The 23,183-nt window shown below is 36.2% G+C and overlaps 1 pseudogene; it reads right to left on the bottom strand.

The window, feature by feature from the left end:
• Positions 1-23,183, bottom strand: part of LOC131857661 (pre-mRNA-processing factor 39-1-like) — a 77,694-nt pseudogene that overhangs the window by 16,945 nt on the left and 37,566 nt on the right.

The raw sequence follows: 23,183 nt of genomic DNA, 5'->3' as shown, positions 1-23,183 counted from the left end.
CTTAATTAATTTGGAGAGGGGGGATGATTAGTAGGTTGATTAAATAATTAAAAATTGTTTAATTATGGACAGAGATCGATTGTTAGAGGAATGCTAATTTTTGGTGTCTACATTTCTATTTTTGATAAGATAGTAAAAAGAGCATCATTTTGAGGTTGTAAAGGTTCAGGTTGTTTAGGCCAAAAGTAATCAAGAGTGAAATGTTCACATTTTGTCGTGCGTTGGAAAAGGCTATGATTGATTGTGATAATGTGCCCATTATGAGGGAACTTAAATAACTTATGGATTGTGGAAGGAATAGCTTTCATAGAAGAGAGATAAGGATGTCCCAACTTCACAAAAAATTGATCCAACATAGAGATAATAGAAAAGGTGACATCTAAGCACTTAGTACCAACTCAATAGGAAGAGTAATAGAACCATAGTAGGACAAGATAATTATCATGCAACTTAACCATAACATCATATTTATTATATGTAACTTGATGAAATTGTTGAGTAAGAAAATTTTATTTAGTGATAACATTCAACATACATACTATATCAATGAACACTCCTCATGAGAGCTTGTCTTTAATCATCATAGTACTATATAATGGTCCATCAGGTGCAGAAATAGTCTTGCTAGTATCAAAGGTAACACATAGTTTGGGTTTAGGTTTATATTTTTGAATGAGGTTCACAACATTGTTAGATTATATAACAAAATTATTATAAGTAAAGCTATGTTTTTTAGACTCAACCACATTAGAAGAATGAGAAGGAAAAGGATCAACAAAGATTTGTATTTTTTTATTACGAGGTGCCATAGATTTGTTTCTTTTATCATTCACACCATCCACAAATATAGTATTGTTATCAATAAGGTCTTGGATCTTATGTATCATCTTATAACACTTTTCAGTATTATGATTGTCTTGATGTTGGTATTGACAAAAGGCTTTATGGTCAAAGGAAGGTGGTAGAGCCTTAGATGGATCTATAGGTGTGATGGGAGGAATTTGCAACACATTAGAATTCATAAATCTAAGAATTATAATTTGCAATGATTCTAAAAGAGGAATTAATTGTTTTATAAAGTATTTGGATAAAGGGGCCACACTTGATGTTGTGGCTACCACTTATGTGTTGATATGGTTGAAAGAATTATCATTGATTTTAATGAAGCCTTTGTTTTATTTTTGAAACTTGTTAAACAATTGTTTAGTGCTCTCAATATTATAAACTAGAGTCATTGAAGAAGAGGATTCAAATTGGCTCACTTGAAGCTAATAGTTATGAAGCACTACATATAATTGTGAAAAGGATAAAAATTTAGAAAATAAAAGCTTATCTCTAATATCCTTTTGCAAACTAGTAATGACAGTTCTTTGAACATCATGATCAAGCACATGATAAGCAATTTGTGAATGCAAATATTTATATCTACTAGTTAAATTAGTCACTTTTTTTTAATACCTTAATTACAATGAATCAGATTAGTCAAGGTAATTTTAGGACCAATACTATTTTGAAATTTTTGAATCAACACATTAGCCAATTGTTAAAAAGAAGTAATAGAATAAGGAGGCAAAGAGCAATACCATTGTAAATATTTGTCTCTGAAAGTTCAAGCAAATATATTTTCCATGAGTCTATGATCATGGGAGAAGTCACTACACAAAGTTTGACTCAAGGGGTCACCTTTTCCATTATATAACTCCAATATAGGAATTTCAATGTTCATAGGGGAAACAACATGAACAACATCATTGGAAAGTGGGATTGGAACATCATATATGGGAACACTAAATTTTGATTGGGTTAAAGAAGCCAATTGTTATTGTAAGGATGACACACTTTGAGCTAAGTTGTTGATAGTAGCTTCAATGGATGAATTGGAATTGGACATGTTGAATTGTGATGGAGGTGTAATATTATGATAGGTAGGTAGAGGTCAAGAATAAGGAGGTGGAACATTATAATATGTGGGTATAGGAGATGGTTAAGAAATAAATGGAAGGCTCATAGAATGAGGTAGGTAGGAGTATTGATTAATAGGATTGTCCCCATGACTAACATGTGTAGGATTAGAACTTTGTGTATAGGTAGCCACGATAGAAGTTGTATATGTAGTCACATATGGAAAAGTTGTAGGCATGGGAATGGAATGCTCAACTTGATTTGTAGGAATAGAGTAACCAAGAGTTTCAACACAACTTTTTATAGGCATGATGTTAGTATCAAAAATATGAGAAATGCTACACAACACTTACACACCTTGTTCATCACTTTGAATTATTCTCCTTAAGCATTCAATCAATGTGATTACCTCACTATTTGAGTATTGTTGATCCATAAAGAGTTGAATCCTATCTAACTCCTTATAAAGATTCCCCAATTGATCAATTGTTACTTGAGTTGGGGAGTCATCCTCATTATGAGAAGTGTGAGGTGAATGGGTCTCCATGATGTTAGGTATGTCTTGTGTGGGATTGGAGTAAGTACCAACACTCACATGGAATAGGTTAGTCAACTTGGGCTCTATATACTTGGTATTTAAACTTTGAGAAGCCCTAATTCTATAAATTCTTCTCGCTAGAATATTGGATGTAGGACTAAGGGTATCAAAGCTCATGCATAAAGAGGGAAATATTTAATGCAATGAAAGCTATGTATATGATTAAATAATATAATTTCTTTGTAAAATGATTAATTAACCAATGACAAACAAGTTAAAATATGAAATCTTAAAAATACCTCTAAATCTGAAAATGATGTAATAAAAAATAGATCTAAGCATATAATTTAGAAATTATGCAACCTACAAATCATTTTTTTAGAAAAGTCTTAGGGTATTTGTCAATTTAACCTTTAAAATGATATGATTTAAGTGCATGAATGAAAGGTAAATTGAATTAAATGCATTGAAATCAGATCTCAAAATGAAAATAAAAAATAAGCATGAGATATATTGGGTTCACCAAAATGTAATGGTGAGAAAATTAGTGTTTCACAAGTTAAGCCTTGTAAACTAGGAAATGACCTAACTTTCCATACAAAATATTGAAGGAAGGAAGAATTCAATTGATGGAATGCAAAAGGACTGAATGTAGATCAAGTTATTTTTCCTTTCTTGGTTAGTTGAAATTTATTTGATTGTATTTGAATGCTAGGTTATGGGAAATGAATGTAAATAAACATAAATAGTAAGTTGCATATGTGATATATAGACAAGGAACTAGATCTAAGCAGAGTAAACATAGAAGGATCCGCACCTAAAAAATTTGGCTAAAAAATGTAGGACCAATGCGGTGGTCACCCTAATCCCAAAGTGATCAGATGCATATAGGAATTAGGCTACGAGATCAAAATTTTATCAAGAATACTTTCCTAGAAGTTCAATAGAAACTCTTGGGATCAGTGTGGTTGGTTTGCCCCTGTCTTTCAGTTTTTTCTTTTGTAAAATCCAAACTTCATCTCCTCAGTTTGAATCTTCGTATATAGCTTCTGAATTTGTTGGTTGCACACAAAAAAGGGGAAACATGTTGTGAATAGGGGTTTACCTAGGTCAAACCCCAGGTTTAGAATTAAACCAAAAATTGAAATTGAAATTGAACTTGAATTGAATTGGAAAATCTTGCCTTTTGAGGAAAAGGATAAATTTGAATTGAAATGCTTAAATTAGAACCTCATACCTTGATGAATCTTGCCTTATATTCATGCAAGGGTTGATAATATCATATTGTATGTCTTCATAGAATCATGATCGTAGATGTCATCATGAATGCTTGAACTTTGTACTTGACCTTTCCTTCAATGCCTTGATGCTTGATTGCTTGCTTGAATTTGCTAGAGTGTAATCGAATTCCAACTTGAGAGATGTAATTGAGAGATCGTGTATCTAATATTCTACAAATTTCAGGGTTAGGATTTATTTTATACCTAATTATACTAAAAGAATTTAAATTTTTGAAGATATCTAACCTTAGGGAATGATTTCCCACTTTACAAATGTTACCATTGTGAGGACCAAATTTGGGTCTCGATTAATGGGACCAGGGTGAATGGGTCACCTCGGTGGGTTTTCACAAGTTAGACCTTGTAAATTAGGAAATGACCTAACTTTCCAAACAAAACATTGAAGGAAGGAAGAACCCAATTGATCCAATACAAAAGGATTGAACGTTGATCAAGTTCTTTTTCCTTTATTGTTTAGTTGAAATTGATTTGACTATATTTGAAAGATAGTGATGAAAATGAATGTAAATCAATATAAAGAGTACGTTATAAACATGATACAAAGACACGAAACTATATCTAATAAAAGTAAACATAGAAAGATTCACACCTAAAAATTTGTCTAAAAAATGCAAGATCAATGTGGTAGTCACCCTGTCAAGGAACACAATAGGTCACTGAGAGGGGGGGGGCGGGTGAATCAGTGATAATTAAAAATTTAAAACTTTAAATCAAATTGTGCCAACACTAATTACCTAATAGATTAAAAGCACAAGAACACAAGAGTAAACCACATGACACAAGATATACGAGGAAAAACCAATGAGGAAAAAACCTCGGTGAGAAAAGCTGCTGGAGTCTACTGCTCCAATCCAGCCTCACAATGAAAAATTGATTACAACATTTATGGGCACCAACCCAAAGGAGCACCAACCCCTGAATTTTATGGGCACCAACCCAAAGGGGAACCAACTCCTAATTTTATGAGCACCCACTCAAAGGAGCACCTACCCCTACTCTGAGTACCCACTTAGAGAAATACAATGACTGACTTAATGGATAAAAATAATGCAATGAAAAGACTTGTTACAAATGATTTTTGCAACACCTTAGCACATAGATCTCATGCACTCACTACTGCTCTGATTTTATGTCTCTTGATACCTTTGTTTTGCCTTATTAATCTCTACAACTCATCACAACCTCCCGCTAATTATCATTTATCTCTCTATATTATTACTTCACTCTTTTATCTCTTCTCAAGCACTTCCCTGTATCACCTCCACTAAGCTCTACCTTCCACTCACTCTCCCTTTTTTATACACTACACTTCTCTATTTCGGCTGCTACTCACACTTCTCTATACATATCTCCCACTTTTCTTTCCTTACAGATCCTTTTTCTTCAGCTACTACACTTGGAGTACACACACATTTTCAATCCACCATCCACTTCATTATCTCTACCAACTCTGCTCCATGCCAACACAACTTTATCAAATCCACTCAATCAATGACAACTCAACCTCACATGAATATATCTGAAATCGATCATCTCTGTACATGCAGTTTTTCCCTCCAAAACAATACAAATTTATTTCATCTCGAGCTTCTAATAAATCTTGTCTTCTGACTGCTTGGATCTTTTGTACATGTCTTCCAAATAGATAGTCGTCCATATTAAATGCCTCCTCTAGATATCCTTCTGCAATCGGATTATGTCTCTATGATTAGATTACTAAATTTAGTAATCTTTGATCTAATATGAATTCTCAAGCCTCGAAAAGATCAACAAATCCCTCTACAACTTGACCATCTAAATGTTGCTTCATTCTTCCCAGTCTTCTCTGATTGTATTGAAAATAACTTCATTTAATAAAGACAATCTCTACAAGCAATGTCTTTCTGGCATTCAGATGGTCATGCATTTGTTCTACATTAGCCACATAATCTATTTCACCTTTCAGATCACTTGGTCAACTGGAGTCAACTGCCCATGTGGACAAATCAACAATCGAGTTGCATTGGAGGTGTTAAAATTGTTCCATTTGGCCAAAACCTACATGTAGGGTTTTATCGACAAGACTTCATGTTGTTAGAATGACCTAAAACCCTTAGCGGTCAGTTTAAACCATCTTCACCTCCCACGGTTAACCTTTGTCGATGTGACAATGACTATGTCACATTGAAATCTTCATGTCATTATAGCTTATACGACTGGTATAAGGCATTTTGAGTCTTGTCGAAATTCTTGGTCACATCGAACAAGGAAGAAACTATTGGAAAGATGCATTGGACGTCACATTGAAAAGGCATTTATCACTATAGTTCAATAGGTATACAAGAGCCAATTAAGTGTCATGGCGAAGTGTCGAGTCATGTCGATAAGGAGACATTATCAGTAAGACATGTTCTCCTGTCAAGTCGAAAAGAGCACTATGTCGGCAGGATACAATCCAAGTCACACCAACAAGGGTCTTTTTGATGTATCTCCCACGGGTCTGCAAGAGGCAAGTTTAGTCTTGCCGAAAGGTAGGGTCTTGATGAAAAGACTTTTGTCGCCTCCCTAGGAAGGGCCCTAGATGAATGAACGACAACCCTGGAGAACCAATCAACAACTGCCACATGTTACCGCCAAAGACATGGGTGAAGGGGATGCACAAAACCAACTCGGCCTAAATAAACCAATGAGCATACACCACCTGGATATCTATAGACACTCGGATGAAGTGGGCCCAACTATCAGAGATTGGAGATCGGCCAGAAGTCAAAACTAAGAACAAAATGACTTCAAATATTTCAGTCGGATGCAATTACATGACATAAGACATGAGATGCTTGGAGAGGTCCACATCGAAGATCATAAGATCAAGAGAAACACAAACTTAGTAACAAAGGCAATACACTTCCACTTTTTCAGTCAGACGTGATAGGCCGATAAGTGACTTTTCACCACGGGGCCCACACATCCGAAACAAAGCCAACCTGCGGCCGCCTCATGGCACCACCAAGCCCAAAAGTGAAAGGGGTCCATATACAACTCGACATAAAGGAACCAAGGACCTATTGCCACCAGTATGGCAACGTGCACACGAACAAAGTGGGCTTGAAACTCCAAGAGGGATCATTTCCAAGAGAAAACATATTTCGGCCAGACATAAAAACCATCATACTGAAAAGGTATTTTGGTATAGCTCCAAAGGTTCTACATAGGCCAATGAGAGTCTTACCGAATTGTAATTTCTCACCAAATTCGCCACGTGTAGTAGTTTCATTAGAGAAGGGTATTGGAGATTTTTCAAAAAACTAGAACAACCAAACAATGTGTTTGTGACTTCCTGAAAAGAGTGATCAGCCGATAAAGCACAGAGGAGGGTGCACAACTGTCGGATGTGACATAAAGTCAACCTGTAACCATTGTCAGAGATCAGGCATCAGTTGGAATAAGAGATTAGGAACAAAATGACTTCTGGACTTTCAATTGATTGCGATAGCCTAATAGACCAAAAAGATGTCATCAAGACAGAATAAGACTCACACTGAAAGGGAAACATATTGGTATAGCATATACCACTGGCAAGAGGACAAAATGGGTTGTGCCAATAGAGGAGGCCATGCCGAAATCTGACTCGTGTCGCCAAGACAGCCACCAAGCCACACCGAAAAGGGGAGACTGTCGGTGTAACAAACAAAAGTCTATGAGACCCAAAAATGGTCACAACGATATACCATGTCTCACTTAAATGTAGGCTATGTCAGTGAAACAAAAAGGGAGTCTTGCCAAAAACTGTCAAACAAAGGATTTTTGCATTTTTCAATCTGCAGCATTCACTAATAGCAAGTGATAGATCCACCACACTATGAGACTGATTTAGAACATCAAGCCAAGATAAAGATACATGAATTCAACCCTTTTTCACATCATCTGCAATTCATACTTTTCACAACTGCAACTCATTAATGTCTGGCTTTCATCTGCAACTTGCCCTAGTTGACATCAATGACAATATTGCCAACAATCTCCCCCTTTGGTATTGATATGAACACATAAATATCTCCTCTCCACCTTTGACAATAATGGAAAAGGGTCAGCATACTAATAATAAATTAGCCTGAGATGCAAGTATATTGGCAACTAGTGGAAACTCCCCCTCATAGCATAATCTTTTGTTGGAAACATTCAGCTTGCACATAGCATGTAGAAAAACACTTCACCTATGAGAATGATGTGTTGTATAATTGAGACATATGGATCTAAAACATTCTTCCCCCCCTGTATGCTTCTCATGTGCCTATGTGTACCCATGTCATTTGTTTCCCCCTTTTTTTTTACTGCATATTCCCCTTTTAACATGATATTCTTCTATTGAAAACACTTCTCTGCTCTTGAATACTTCTATGTTGGGAGCACGAATCTGTGACACATCTGAAATGGAAATTCAACTCATCTGCAATGCTTGTGTATTTGTAAATCCCCTATGAAAATTGTATCATTCTCATATGTTGCCAAACCACTAGATGAACCATTATTACAATATAAACCAATATGCATCAACATATAGATTTTTGTTGCCAATTTCTAGATGAACCATTATTACAATATAAGATGTGAAAATTCTACTTATCTCCCCCTGAGAACCAAAAACATATTTCCTCTTACCCAATGCATGTAACATGATTGTATTCAAACCTCTATCTTCTCTTCTTGTAGCCTTGTGACCTTTCAAAGTTGTCTTCTTATAGCTGATTTTGTCATTATCTTTTCACTACTGACTGTGTGTCTATTGCTATCTCTTAGCTACCTCAATTGTTGTGTCATTCTTGTAGCTAGGCCACCTCTGTTTCAACATGCATTATCTTGGTCTATACATCTCCTTCCTTTTCTCTGCTACTAATTTCTAATCAGTTTTGTCCTTTGATTCCCATCTTCTACATTTAGCCTTGAACAATAACAACACTCGTGCAGGCCCGTCCTTAGTTATTTTCAATTTTCTCTTCTAAATTACTTGTTATGTTGTTCACCAATTGTTGAATACATACTCTCGGCTCCTCGTCTTTATTGCATAGCAGTTCAACAACATAGAAATCTTGCACCTCCATAATTGCCTTTTTATTTCAACTCTATTTTGAGTGTTCAATCCATCCTAACACTTTCATCTCTTCCTATGTAGTTGTTATTCAACTTTATGTTGCACTATTCTTATTATCCAACTGATCTAATCATTTGTATCCTTTCTTGTTGAATAGAATATTGTCACAAATAATTTGTGTGACACACAACTACATGCTCAACTTATCCAAACTCAAACTCTAATGGTGACATGGATCAATCCATTCACAACAGAGCTCTATTGTGACATTTTAGTTTATAATGATTTATCTGCAACCATTCGACATACACAACTTTATGCAATGTGGATTGTCTAAAGATTTGTTATTCAACACTTGCAGCTTTACTCACCCTTATGTATGCATGTGTGCAACAACAGCCAAATGCCTTTTCACAATGATCTATATGCCAACAATTTATAATATTGATATGACACCAAGGGATAAACTTCTCCACTACAAGGAACTACACCAGATATGCACAATATTATCTAATCTCGGCAATAATTAATATATATACACAAACAATCTTTTATTCTAATCATCTTCCTTATCACTTTGAAACACCTATTCTTCCAGAAGTTTGGGGTCAAAAGATTTTGTCATATTTATCTCCCCCCAGAGTTATGATTCTCAGTAATGTTGAGGTGATGTCACATGTGCATGGAATGCAAAGTGCTCACAAATCATCCCTGTTTTCCTCTCTCATCACCTGAATTATACTTCCTCCTCCAAAACTTTCATAGACATTTTGTTCTACTTGATCAAAGTGCTTTCCTTCTTGTTGTATCTGGATGATTTCATCTAATTACTTCTGTAGTGTTGTGTTTTGTGCCCAACCTTGTGACATGTAAAACATATTGTGTTTATATCAACCTTTGGAATGGAGTGGCCTATGTTTGACTGATAGGATTTACTTCTCCAACCCATACCTCTATGACCAATTGAAGGAACAAGAGAATTTATAGATGCTCCAAAGACACTTCTATTATTTTTCCATGCATATTTGGTTCTTGCTTGTGCTCTACCTTTTCTTTCATGATTACCATGGTTGCTACATTTTACATTTTTGTTGAAAGAGGAAATGGAGGGACTACTACATGACTGAGATAATTTTCTCCTACGCTCAAGACTCTTATGACCTAATCCATTGTAGTAATAACATACAATGCTCCTATCTTTTAAGATATCAAAAGGATTCTTTCTTTCATGGTTGGGAATAGGTCTATGCATGATTCTACTATTTGAGATTTTATGCTTATATGCATCTAGACTCTTCTTAGATCTTTTCAAACATTCACTTTCCTTATGCCCATAACCTTTGCAAGAGTGCCAATAACCAGAGAAAGAGAGCTTGTAACTTACAAATTTATTTTGCCAAATGTGTGAAGATCTTGCAGGCTTGTTTGGTCCATTTCTTCTTCCAGCAGGAGGTCTCCTAAACATTCTTCTTGTGTCCTTATCTCTTATGGAGCCATCTTCATTCAACTTGGCCTTTCCCTTGTAATTAGCACAATCAATTATTGTAGCAAGAGTGGCATTCTCTATACATTAGGCAACAACTGTGAAAGTTTTCTCATTATCATCCTGGCCTAAGGATACAGAGTTTATTTCTCTTTTTAATGAATCAACACTTGTGGAACAATGGCTGGCATCATATCCTACACCAGTTAAATCCTTATTTTTCTTTTGCTTGTTCAACGTATTGTTCAATTCACTAGTGCTGCCCTCATACTTCATCCTCAACTTGAGATCTTCTTTGCACTTCTCAAGCTCCTTTTTTAGATTTCCCATTTCATCTTCTATCTTCTAACACTCCTTTTGATTTCTCTCCACTTCTGACTCTAACCCCTCACACCTTCTCTTCTTGGCATCAAAATCTGATGTTATTACTTCACACATGTCTTTGACTTGTTCTAGCTGAGTTGTCATTGTGTTGATATTTATTTCAGAATCTTCAAGTCTCTTTCTCAATTGTTCTTGTACCTCTAAGGCTAACATCTTGTATTTTCTATATTATTTCCTAACTTTGTCTAATTCTTCAAGAGAACATCTCAGCTCTCCTTCAAGATCCACTTTAGCATCAACATCCTCTTCACCTTCATCATCACTTCCAAACACTTCTTGCTTTCAGGATTGAATCTCATTATCACACTTTGATGTTTTCTTCCCATTTTGTGTCTCTTATGCCATAAATAGATAGGATTATTTTTCATCTTCACTATAGCTACAATTTGATCTTCTTTTATCATCTTTTGTCTTGATAGAACCTCTCTTCTTTTTCTTTCCAGAGTTTGAATCTATAGTGCTAGGCACTTCTCCATATATTTTCTTCAAATTATCCCATGCATCTTTTGTAGACTTACATTTCTTGACTTTTAAGGACTCTACATCAGACAACCCATTGAGAATAGTCTTCATTGCTTTAGCCTTTCTCTCATGTTTCCTTTTATCATTAGGGTCAGATGGAGGAGTAGAAGGGACAGTGTATCCATCTTTAAATGAAATCTAGACATCATAACCTAGAGAGGATAAATATACTTCCATTCTTGAGCTCCAAATGACATAGTTTGTGCCATCAAACCTTGGTACATTAGCAAAGGATGACTCAAACATAACCATTGTTTTCACACACCATAATCTACCTAATCTAGAGAAAGCCTATCTAACCGAGAACCTAGGGCTCTAATAACAATTGAAGGGACACAATAGGTCACTAAGAGGGGGGGTGAATAAGTGATAATTAAAATTTTAAAAATTTAAATCAAATTATTCCAACACTAATTAGCTAATATATTAAAAGCACAAGCACACAAGAGTAAATCACATGACACAAGATATACAAGGAAAACCCTATGAGGTAAAAACCTCAGTGAGAAAAGTTGATGGAGTCTACTACTCCAATCCAACCTCACAATGGAAAATTGATTACAACATTTATGGGAACCAACCCTTGAATTTTATGGGCACCAACCCTTTAATTTTATGAGCACCTACTCAAAGGAGCACCTACCCCTACTTTGAGTACCCACTCAGAGGAATACAATGACTTAATGGATAAAAACAATGCAATGAAAAGCCTTGTTACAAATGAGTTTTGTAACACCTTAGCACATAGATCTCATGCACTCACTAGTACTCTAATTTTATGTCCCTTGATACCTTTGTTCTATCTTCTTAACCTCTACAGCTCATCACAACCTCCTACTAAATATCATCTATCTCTCTATCTCATTACTTCACTCTTTTATCTCTTCTCAAGCTCTTCCCTATATCACCTCCACTAAGCTTTACCTTCCACTCACTCTCCCTTTTTGTGGCACTGTGCTTCTTTGTTCTGGCTCCTAATCACACTTCTCTACACACATCTCTCGCTTTTTTTTTCCCTTCATACCCTTTTTATTTAACTACTACACTTGGAGTATGCACACATTTCTAGTCCATCGTCCACTTTATTATCTTTGCTATCTCTGCTCCATGCCAACATAGCTTTATCAAATCCACTCAATCAATGATAACTCAACCTCACATGAAAAATATCTGCAACCGGTCATCTCTGTACATGCAATTTTTCTCTCCAAAACAATTCAAAGATATTCCATCTCAAGCTTCTAAGAAAGCTTGTCTTTTGACTGCTTGGATCTTTTGTACATGTATTCCAAATAGACATTCATCAATATTAAATGCCTCCCCTAGATATCCTTCTACAATCGGATTATATCTTTATGATTATATTACTAAATTTAGCAATCTTTGGTCTGATATGAATTCTCAAGCCTCAAAAAGATCAACAACTCCCTCTGCAACTTGATTACTATTAAATATTGCTTCGTTCTTCCCAATCTACTCTAATTGGATTAAAAACAACTTCATTTAATAAAGACAATATCTTCAAGCAATGTCTTTTTGGCATTTGGATGGTCATGCATTCGTTCTGCATATTCCACATCATCTATTTCACCTTTCAAGTCACTTGGTCAACTAGATTCAACTACCCATGTGGACAAATCAACAATCGGGTTGCATTGGAGGCATTAAAATCATGCCATTTGGTCAAAACCTGCATGTACAGTTTTATCGACAAGACTTCACATTTTTACAACGAACTAAAACCCTTGGCAGTTAGTTTAAAGCATCTTAACCTCCCGCAGTTAACCTTTGTCGATGTGACAATGACTGTGTCAAATCAAAATCTTCATGTCGCTATAGCTTATACGACCAACATAAGGCATTTTGAGTCCTATCAAAATGCTTGGTCACACCAAACAAGGAAGACACTATCGACAAGATGCATTGGGTGTCACAACGAAGAGGATTTTATCGCTAAAGTTCAACGGGTCTACAAATTAAGTATCATGGCAAAGTGTTAATTCATGTCGATAATGAGACATTATTTGTGAGACATGTTCTCCTATCATGCCAAAAAGAGCACTATGTCAGTAGGACACAATGCAAGTCACATCGACAAGGGTCTTTTCGATGTATCTCCCACGGGTTTGCAAGAGGCAATTTTAGTCTCGCTAAAAGGTAGGGTCTTGTCGAAAAGACTTTTTTCGCCTCCCAACCAAGGGCCCCACACGAACAAACCACAACTTTGGAGAACCAATCAGCGACTACCACATGGGTGAAGTGGTAGAATGAAACCAACTTAGACTAAATAAACCAATGAGCATACGCCACCTGGATATCTGCAAACACTCAAACAAAGTGGGCCCGACTATTAGAGATTGGAGATCAGCCATAAGTCAAAACTGAGAACAAAATAACTTTAATTTTTTTAGTCGGACATGATCACACGACATAAGACATGAGATGCTTGGTGGGGTCCACATTAGAGATCAGAGGATTGAGAGAAACACAAACTTAGTAACAAAGGCAATACAATTCCACTTTTTCAGTTGGACGCAATAGGACGATATGATACTTTTCACTATAGGGCCCACACATTCGAAACACAACCAACCCATGGCTGCCTCATGGCACCACTGAGCCCAAAAGTGAAAGGGGTCCATATACATCTTGACATGAAGGAACCAAGGACCCTCTACTGCCTATATGCTAGAGTGCACATGAACAAAGTGGGCTTGGAACTCCAAGAGGGATCATCGCCAAGAGAAAACATACTTTGGCCAAACACAAAAACCATCATACCAAAAAGGTATTTCGGTATAGCTCCAAAGGTTCTACACAGGCCAATGAGAGTCTTACTAAACTATAATGTCTCCCCAAAGTTACCACATGTAGAAGTTTCATCAGAGAGTCGAGCTATCGAAGAGTTTTTGAAAATTGGAACAACCAAACAATGTGTTTGTGACTTCTTGAGAAGAGAAATCAACCAATAAAGCAAAGAGCGGGGTCCACAACTGCTGGATATGACATAAAGTCAACCTATGACCATTGTCAGAGATCTATTGTCAGTTGGAACAAGAGATTAGGAACAAAATGAATTTTGGACTTTCAATTGAGTGTGATAGCCCAATAGACCAAAAATATGTCGTCAAGACAGAATAAGACTCACACTAAAAGGGAAGCATATCAGTATAACATATAGCATCGGAAAGAGGACAAAATTGGTCATGTCGATAGAGGAGGTCATGTCAAAATCCAACTCATGTCACCAAGACATCTAGCAGGTCACACCGAAAAAGGGAAGATTGTCGATGTAACAAACAAAATTCTATCAGACCCAAAAATGGTCACAACAATAGACCATGTCTCACTGAAATGTAGGCTAAGTTGGCCAAAAAAAAAGAGTCTTGTCGAAAATTGTCAAAAAAATGATTTTTATATTTTTCAATCTGCAACATGCACTAATCACAAGCGATAGATCCACCACATTATGAGATTGATTTAGAACATCAAGCCAAGATAGAGACATGAATTCAACCCTTTTTCTCATCATCTACAATTCATACTTTTTCACAACTACAACTAATTAATCTTTGCCTTTCATCTGCAACCTGCCCTAGTTGACATCAATGACAACATTGCCAACAATCTCCCCCTTTGGCATCGATGTCAACACACATAGATCTCCTCTTCCCCTTTGACAATAATGGCAAAGGGTCATCATACTAATAATAAATTCACCTGAGATGCAAGTAGACTGGAAACCAGTGGAAACTCCCCCTCAAAGCATAATCTTTTACTAGAAACATTTAACCTGCACATAGCCGCACATAGCATGTAGAAAAACACTTCATCTATGAGAATGATGTGTTGTATAATTGAGATATATAGATTGAAAAAAATCTTCTCCCCCTATATGCGATAGATCCACCACATTATGAGATCGATTTAGAACATCAAGCCAAGATAGAGACACATGAATTCAACCCTTTTTCACATCATCCGTAATTCATATTTTGCACAACTGCAACTCATTAATGTCTGCCTTTCATCTGCAACCTACCCTAGTTGACATTAATGGAAACATTTCCAACACCCTATTCCCAAAATTATTAGATGTAGATAGGAATTAGGTTGCATGATCAAAATGTCATTAGGAATCTTTTCCTAGAAGCTCAGAAAAAATTCCTAGGACTAATGTAGTAGATTTTCCTTTATCCTATAATTTTTGCTTCTGCAAAAGTTAGACCTATTCTATTATCATCTCCTTAGCTTGAAACTATGTCTACATCTTCTGAATCTATCGCTTGCACACATAAAGATGGAAAGATGTTGTGGGTAAGGGTTTTCCTAGGTCAAACCTCCGGTTTGGAATTAACCTTGAAATTGAAATGGAAATTGAACTTGAATTAATTTGGAAAATATTACCTTGTGAGGGAAAGGCTAGATTTGATTTGAAATGCTTGAATTGGAACTTGATACCTTGATGAATATTGCCTTGAATCTTCATGCAAAGTTTGAAAATTTCATGTTGAATTTCTTTGTAGAATCATGATCATGGATGCCATCATGAATTCTTGAACTTTGTATTTGACCTTTCCTTCAATACTGTGATGCTTGATTGCTTGCTCACTTGAATTTGCTAGATCGTAATTGAATTCCAACTTGAGAGATGTAATTGACAGATCATGTATCTAATATTCTAGAAATAAGGGGGTTATTTAAACCTAACTATCACAGAAGCATTTAAAATTCCAAATCTGGCCAACCTCAAGGTATGATTTTCCACCTTACAAATGTTACCATTGTGAGGACCAAATTTAGGTCTTGATTAAGGGGATCAAGGCGAATGGGTCACTTTAGTGTTGGGAATAGGGTGAATTAATTATATTGGTCCTCTTAATCAAGACCAAAGTTGAGGCAAGACCTTGAGGAAGTGTTTGACATGTGGAATTTGGAGGAAGAATGAGACCATTAAAATGAGGTCTAGATAAGGATGAGATTGTATAGGGATACAATTTATGATGCTATACTATGGTTTCTTGAACTAGAGGTTTTTCCCTTATCATGATTTTGGAATAGGTTTTTAAAAATAATATGATTAGTGTTCGATGTTCTTAAGGGATTCTCAACTTCTATTTCTCCCTAATCAATTAGCTCTTGAATGAGTTTTTTTAGTTTATACCTGACCAAGGTCTTGTTCCCTTTTGTTCTATGATAATCATCAAAATCATTGTTATTCTACCAAGCTAGTTTGAAAGGGCCTGGTTCATAATGTTTTATTGTAGGTAGAGTGATGACATGAAACTGGATCAACTTCTTCAAAGGTAAATAAATTGGCTCCCCTAGAGGGGTGTATGTTCATCTTAGATTGTCATTCCTAGGAGGATGTTGTTGACCACCTTGAGATGTGTTAGCTGTGTTGGCATTATGGATGAATTGATTATGTGTTACATTGATGTTTTGTCATTGATGTCAACACTAGCTGTTATGATTGGTTACCGATAGACAGGTTTTGGTTACTGGTAGAAGATCTAGTGTTACCGACAAAAGAGACTATCTGTTGGACACTTTCGGCATGTTTGGATCAGTGAAGTATGTTTAATTTCATGTGCTATATGCTCCATGAGAATTTTTTGGTCAATTGGTATTGGCTTGGTAATTGGATACTATCATACACTCTGGTAAACCCTTACCAGCACTAGTTTAAGGCTTTACTAATAGAGCTTTCATTGAGGAATCGTGACAAGATGCATAATTGGTGTTGGTGCAGCTTCTTCATGGATTTCAAGATACTGGAGATGTTCTTTTATCATGATTCAACTTCTTGAAGATGTTGATTTGGTGTGGTGGACCCAGAATAGGTCTGGTACCTATCTAGGTTATGGTTTGGTATCATGCTAACATGTACTCTACACATTACCAGGATGTTTCGAGATGATTTATGGATTTTTTGTTGTTGTTTTGGTTTTAAGATGACATGGCATATCATTTTAATATGGAATTATGTAATGATCTTATTGTAATATCTTTTAGGTGGCTGACCTAATTGGTTTAGGCTTTAGGGTTTGTATGAATAAGAGGTAGAAACTCTTTGTAGTGTATCATGGTTATTGGAAAGGTCATGGTCAAGGAATGTAATGTGCAAATATTGTAATATCACTCAGGAAGAGGAGTTGGTCGATCATTGGTGATCGAATTAGATTCAGAAGAGGATTTAGTCCTCCGACATTGAGCTTAACCAAGACTGTAATCAGGCATGGTAGATGCTATTTCTGGCAATTCACTCTATTGGATTGTTGTCCATTTATCTTGAGATGGTTGTAGCCTCTATATAGTTAGTAAGACTCTTTTCTAATGAGCAGTACACTCTAGGAAGTGTGCCTTCCTACAAGTGCAGGCCCCTCATTGTAACACATACTTTCTACAAAAGTATCATCTGACTGTGGGTAGGCTTCCCACTGTGGTTTTTCCCTTTCCGGGTTTTCCATGTACAAATCATGGTGTTATGTGGTATGGTTGCTTTGCATTGATTATTTGGTTGATTTTTAAGTCATATTTTTTACCGGTATTTGTTCCTACCGGCATCTGTATGTGCTTTATCGGTACTTGATTTGTTTAAGATTGTATTGTGGATTAAAAGTTATAATCTGTTAACAACTAATTCACCCCCTCCTCTCAGTTGTTCACCGTTTATCCTAATAAATGGTATCAGAGCTTTGGTTCTCTTTTGCAGAAGCTTAACCACTTGAGGTAGATCCTATGGCAACTAACACTTCTAATCCATCAACAACTATTTTCAAAGGAAAAATCCCTAAGCTTTATGGAACAAATTATGGGATATGGAAAATTAGAATGGAGACTCATCTTAGATGTCTTGGCAAGGATATTTGGGAGATCACTGAGAAAGGATACACACCTTATGATCCAACATCTGGCAATCCTGCTCCTACAGACTTGGATAAGAATATTGAAAAGATTGCAGAGCTAGAGAAGCCCTCTTGTGTGCACTTACTGATAAGCCGATCATGGGATTGATTGATAAATCATCGGCTAAGGTTATGTGGGACAAATTGCAAACTTTTAATGAAGGTGATCCTACTATGAAAATTGCTAAACTTGATGGCTACCGGGTAAGATATGAAAACTTGAAAATGGAAGATAATGAAAGAATTGTTGTATTTATGAAAAGAGTAAATGAGATTGTTATGGGAATTCTATGTTGTGGAGGATTTATAAGTGAAGATGAAATAGTTTCCAAAGTCTTGAGAGCCCTTCCACTAGCTTACAAGATGAAGGCAACTGCAATTAATGAGTTAAGGACAATGGCAAACACTTCAGTTAACAGAGACATTCTTATTGGTAAATTATCTGCTTTTGAGCTTGAAGAATTTGGATTTTCTGGAGCTGTAAAGCCTGAACCTTCTTTCTGCATCATCATCATCATCATCATCATCATCATCATCATCATCATCATTTACCAGAAAAAGTGATTGGAAATCCCTATATGCAAAAGAATTGGAAGACATGAGAAAAGAAGATGAAGAACTCGAGGAACTTGAAGCCTTATTTGCTATAAGAGTACCTAAAGGACCAACTAGAAGTAAGTATGAAGGAAAAGCACCTTTTAAATGTTTTGCATGTAATAAGATTGGTCATTTTGCATCTAGATGTCCTGAAAGGAATGCAAGGTTTGAGGAAAGAGTTAAGAAATCTTTCAAGCCTAACATGAACAGATATAGATTCAAGAAAAGTAAACAATGCTACATAGCAGATGAGGAAGGAGTAACTGATGACTCTAGAGATGAACCGGTAGAAGACTCTACTAGTGGTTCTGGCAATGGAAAAGAATGGGTGTTCTATGTTTTAAAGGAAGATGAATCGGAACCTGTTATCAAAAATGAAGAAAAGGCCCTGGCAGCAAAAGTTGAAGATAAGGATGAATGGGTAATTGATAGTGGATGCTCACATCATATGACTGGAGATAAAGGGAAATTTTTGTCCCTACAAGAATATAATGGTAGTCAAGTCAGATTTGGAGATGACAAGGCATGTATGATCAAAGGTTGAGGTATTATTTCTTTGGATGGAAAGAATAATACTAATAATGTTTATTATGTAGAAGGTTTAAAGCATTATCTTTTGAGTGTTGGTCAATTGGTTGATAAGGGTTTTCAACTTCAGTTTAAAGATAGAAAGTGCAAAATTATTAACAAGACTGGTTTGGAGATTGCAACCGGTATTCAGACTAGAAGTAATATCTTTCACTTGAACATTGGTAATAAGACATGCTTAATTGCTCATATTGATGAGAGTTGGCTATGGCACAAGAGGTTGTGTCATGTTAATTTTGATTGTATTGTTAAGATCAGTTCAACTAAAGCAGTTAGAGATATACCTAAGATTATGAAGCCTCATAATCTGATATGTAAGGAATGTCAATTGGGTAAGCAAGTCAGAAGTTCTTTTAAGAGCATACATGATAAATCTAATGATGTACTTGATTTGATTCATATTGACTTATGTGGTCCAACAAGTACTAGAAGATTTCAAGGTGATAGGTATTTCATGCTGATTATTGATGACTATTCTAGAATGATGTGGGTGACTTTTCTAAGGGAGAAGTCTGAAACTTTTGAGAAATTCAAGATCTTTAAAGCAAAGGTTGAAATTGAAACTAGATTGAAAATCAAATGTCTAAGATCAGATCATGGCGATGAGTTCACTTCTCATGAATTTAACAGTTACTATGAGGCAAATGGAATCAGGAGACAATTATCTGCACCTAAGACTCCTCAACAAAATGGAGTAGTGGAAAGAAAGAACAAAACCATTTTGGATGCAGCAAGATCTATGATGATGGAATCCAAATTGCCTCATATCTATTGGAGAGAAGCAGTGAGTACAACAATCTACACATTCAATAGAGTTCACATCAAAGGTGAAACTGGTAAGACCCCTTATGAAATATGGTTTGGACATACACCTTCTGTTAAGTATTTCAGGATTTTTGGAAGTAAATGATATATCAGAAGAGATGATTTCGTTGGCATATGATGAATCGTTATGATGATATGATGATAATGTATGTTGTCTTTGATGTCAATAAGTGCGGGTGAACCGGTATGAAGATTGGAAGAAGTTGTTATTGATGTTCAAGTTGGAGAACCGGTGTGAAGAGATAAAGTGAACCGGTGTTAGGGTTTCACTAAGTGTGACTACCGGTTGGTAGTATCAGCTCTAGGGTTTCTGGTTTGGCAATCTAGCTTGTGCAATGCAACCAGTGACATTCTGTGATGTGTTAGCTAAGAGATAAGGATGAGATTGAGATACCACATTAGTTTTGTGCACGTGAAGGATTTCCTTGAGGATCTTGCATGTGACGATCGATTGCATTAAATGTCTACCTCGAGAATGAACATTCTTCTTAGTGGTATGAGAAGAAAGTGTGATGGGTTACTGATGTCTATGTGCGGTGAAGAATGGATGACGCAGAATGACTTGTGATTTGTTTGAGATTGTTTTATTCTATGCAAAGTGTTTGAATGGTCAGGATTGGACCGCCTGTAATTGTAAACTTAAAATGCTTAGGGTTTAGGGTTTATGCTACAGACCTAATTGTTGTCTATAAGGTCGATGATGGTTGTTGTTGTTTGTGTTGGCAAATGTTGTGTTTGTATCTGAGTGATGAGATACTTGCCAGACCAGTGAGTGGCAAACTGTAGAGTGTGATTGCAGAGTAGAGGAGCTGAAAAGGATTTTCCTTAGCATGTAGTGTTGTTATCAGATCAGAGCTTTACCTGTTGTCTTCTAACCATTTCAACACTAGGAAAATCCCTTTGTCGGGTAGCTTTAACAGGATTATTGTAAATCCTTTAACCAAGTGACTCAAGTTCATTGAGTTCTTCAAATCCTCTAGCAAGGTAACCTTTAATAGGGTTTTAACCTTTAACAGGGTATACAGCCATCCCTTTACCAGGTGATCTTTAACAGGATCGGTTCCTAATAGAACCTTATTGTAAAGTCTTTAACCGGACTAGGCTCCTAACAGAGCGAGCTTCAAAAGAGTTAAAAAACAAGCTTGTAGGTATTCATCCCCACCGTGATTTCTCCCATTTGGGCTTCCATGTGAAAAATCTGTGTGTCATGAGTTGTGAATTTTTCATGTGATGATTGTGCAGTCTTTGTTTAAGTGATTATGCATGCAAAGCTAATGGTTATGGTATTATTGATACAACACATGCATATGTATATTGGTGAAGTAGTTATCAAGTGTTGAATGTTATTTGAAGTATTTAGTTTTACTGGTTTAAGCTGTTTGAAGTCTTACTATGTTTAACCGGTATTGCCATGGTTAAGTTCAATGATGAAGACAACCGATTATCATTGTTTTAACTTGATAAGTTGTTGAGAAGTTTTTGTCTGTACTAATTCACCCCCCCTCTCAGTACCAATTAGGGTATTTGTTGTTCATGATTATTCATCAATTGGTATCAGAGCAACTCTAGGTCCTCGGTGATATAAGCTTAACCGCTTGAGGTAAAAGATCCTGCTTTAATGATGAAGAGGGAAGGTCATAAGTTCAATAGAGATAACTTCAAAATATGGAAGGACAGAATGAAGATCTATATCAAGATTTTAGGTGCTCAACACTTGAGCTATGTTGAGAATGCCTATGTAATCCCCACTGGCACTCTAACCGATGATCAGAAAAGAGAGATTCAAGAAAATGGGCAAGTCATGGAAGCTCTTATTAGAAGCTTGTCCGATATTGAGTTCATTGATGTACGAGATAAGTAAAACCCTAATGATGTATGGGACACATTGGAAACCATTTATGGTGGTGATGAGCATTTTAAGCAGGCTAAGGAAGAAAGCCTTAGAGGAAAATTTGAAGACATGAGGATGGTTGAAGGGGAGACCATTCAGCAATATGGCATAAGGATCAAGACTGTGGTTGGAGATATCAAGAGAACTGGTAGAACAATTGATGATGCCACCATTGTCAGTAAATTTTTGAGATCATTATTACCAATCTATGCAATCAGAGTTTCTACTATTCAGGAACTATGGTCTATCGACAAAACCAAGGTATCCTTAGACTATATCATTGAAAAGTTGACTGCATATGAGTTGAATAGCTATGATGGTAGTGTTCAGAAGATTGAGTCAGCCTTTAGAGCATCTGTTGCACCAACCAAAAAAGGAAAAGAAGTAAGTACCAATTATGAATCCATGCAAAGCAGAGGTATGGATGATGAAGAGATTTTGATGGAGTTTGAAGCTCTTCTTGTCAAGAGACTTCCAAAAGGCACCAGAAAATGCAGAGGTAAGCTTCCTTTAAAATGTTTTTCCTACAATAAGATATGACATATAGCTATTAACTGTCCTAAATGACAATAAGAATAAACCAGAGAGGTTTAGAAAGTATAAAGGAAGAAGTAGAAGAAATTGTCTTGTTGCAATTGATGAAGGTGTTACTAATGAAGAATCTGAGGATGAAGAGAATGAAGATATAGTGTTTGTAGCTGTAAAGGAAGAAGTGACTGACAAGAAAGCACTTGTCTCTCGCATTGACAACTCTAATGAGTGGATTATTGATAGTGGATTTTCTCACCACATGACTGGTGATCGGAGAAAGTTTCTATCTCTAGAAGAATATGATGGAGGTGTTGTCAGGTTTGGAAATGATGCACCATGCTTGGTAAAAGGTAAAGGATCCATCTCACTGAATGGAAAGAGAAGTGCGGATGATGTCTACTGTGTAGAAGGTCTTAAGCATAAATTTTTGAGTGTTGCTCAGCTAAATGACAAAGGACTCATTCTAGAGTTCAAAGGTGGAGTCTGCAATATAATTGGAAAGAGTGGTGAACTTATTTCCACCGGTAAGCAGACTAGAGGTAACTTGTTTCAGTTGAATGCCAAGATTAGTTGGTGTCTGATGGCGAATTTTGATGACAGTTGGATATGGAATAAGAGACCTTGTCATATGAACTTTGATAATAT

The sequence above is a fragment of the Cryptomeria japonica genome, chromosome 8, assembly GCF_030272615.1.
Source record: "Cryptomeria japonica chromosome 8, Sugi_1.0, whole genome shotgun sequence".
NCBI classification, from domain to species: domain Eukaryota; kingdom Viridiplantae; phylum Streptophyta; class Pinopsida; order Cupressales; family Cupressaceae; genus Cryptomeria; species Cryptomeria japonica.
Note: the sequence above shows the minus strand (reverse complement) of the source record. Positions and strands in the feature narration are given on the sequence as shown.